Here is a 2,272-nt window from a genome sequence, read left to right on the forward strand (position 1 = left end):
TTTTAATAGGTCAAACCAGGGACATCAAGCTGAGGGGAGAGAAATTGGCACAAAGCAGGTCTTTGCTCCATGGAAACTGCCTGTTCAGTTAAGGACACAATACAGGCATCTCTGAGCAGAGGTGGCCACAGAAACAGGATTATAGCAGCAGTATTGTCATGGTTCCTTTGCAAATGTGGTGTTCCTGTACGCCTATGCCTCTTTCTGTAAGTTGTCTGCATTGCAGTTTGCAGGTTTTAAAGTCAGTTGTGTCCCTACACCCTTATATTACAGCAACAAATACTAAGGGTTAAATGGTAAACATACAATACATAAAACAGGCCTTTTTCACAGCAGACATTTTGCCTTGTCAAAGAAAAGGTACAGGTGTTACTAACAACATTAACGGTGGCTGCATTATATTCAAGAAGCTTGAACATTGATTTTAATTGTTTGCAATTGTGCTTTTCCTACTATGACATGTCAAATTGTTTACATCTGTTCTTACCATAAAATATCTTACATAAAGGTTGTGATATTGTATTACAATGAATTAACAAATCTGTGAAAGAATCAGCAGAGTTTGAATTTATATGTCCTTATGTTGTGGTTTTCAATGCTTTTAGCAAAAATTTATTTTTTTAAAAATGTCTAAAAAAAACATAGGCCTGTGTATAGCGTAACAGGACCTCCCTTTAGTCAGAGAGAAAAATATATTTGTAGTTCAGCCTGTGTAAATGTTGAACCTAAAAAGAATTGTCTGTAAACAGACAAAAATGAGATGCAATGCCTGGAGAGATGTTTTTTTTGCGGAACTCTTGACAGTCATTGAGCTAATTGGGGAGAAAGGACCGGCCCTGATAATGTCAATGAGTCCTTGTGCATGTCACCTTACCCACACTCTACAGGGTTGAAATGGATTGATGGCTTAAGAGGTTATGGCTATCAGATCAATACATTTTCTCTTCACTATCATCCATCTGAAGACAGAAAAAATCTGCATAGTAAAACATGTTGACGTTATACTGCATTATCTGCATAGATGTAGCCTGCATTCTGCCATCCAACGGGCTGCAATTCCAAAAGTATATCTATTGTATACATACTAGTTAAAATGTTCTTGTTCTTTCTTTTGCTTGTATTAAGATGAAATGCAGAGACAATTGCACATGAGCTTTAGCAGCAATAAAGGGTTGTGAGCAGGAACTCACTTTCTGGTGGAAGGATACATTGGCTACTTAGGTTTCAGCATGAGTGAAACACAATGCAATTGTGTTTGTGACCTTGCTTATTGCACAATCCTACTGTTCCTATTGCTTCTTTTCCCCCTCTACTTCTCTCTCTCACGGACTTAGTTGCTTTAAGACAAAACATCTCTATTGCCCCCCCCATCTCCTCCACATCTATCTGATGCAATTGTTTTATTTTATTCATCAGCATTAAGATTTAGGTCTATTCCACATAAAGAAATAATATGCTGGTTTGTAGCGTAGCCATCATCTATTTCAGTGTTTCCCCCCTACATCCCTTCATGAACCCTTATAGGGCAACATGACAGACCCTAGTTTGGGAACCAATGGTCTTTATCCACACCACACAGGAAATATAGGGAGTGAGTGTGAATCACAACAGATAAAAAAGGATGATGTCACTGGCATGAATTGCCACAAACTGGATGAGGTTGATGGTGATATGGTTTCCAGCTCTGTTCTGCCATGTCTTAATTCAATGGCACAGGAGCCTGAATAATTGATTGGTTGAGTGAGCTGTTGCCTTGAGCCTAGTGTGACAGACATGTTTTCTTAAAGAGACACTCTTGGTGTGTCTATGAAAGCATGTAAAGCCTAAATCACATTCGACATGGAAATAACGGAGACAAGAATAGCATGTATTGAATTATAAATAAAAAACAAAAATAATCCACTGAATGATAGATTATGCCTCCTTCCATGGTGAGTAAAAGAGGGTGCTAATTTTTATGGGAAATATTTTAAGAATACCAGGGGGAATTCTATGTTATAACACACTGATGATTTCAAGAAATCAACATAATAAAAATCACACATTGCATTTGAAAATTACAAATAAGAAATCTAGTGCAATCATAACAAGTGGATAGATAATGATAATGATAGGCAGTTAATAAACAATAATTATATTATAAAAAAACACAAAATAAAATTATATCAATAGATAATTTAATCATGTTTTAGCCAATGTTGTACTTATTTTGATAGTCTAGCTTTCTGAATGATATCTCACACACACACACACACACACACACACACACACA

Source organism: Etheostoma spectabile, chromosome 9 (assembly GCF_008692095.1).
Source record: "Etheostoma spectabile isolate EspeVRDwgs_2016 chromosome 9, UIUC_Espe_1.0, whole genome shotgun sequence".
NCBI classification, from domain to species: Eukaryota; Metazoa; Chordata; class Actinopteri; order Perciformes; family Percidae; genus Etheostoma; species Etheostoma spectabile.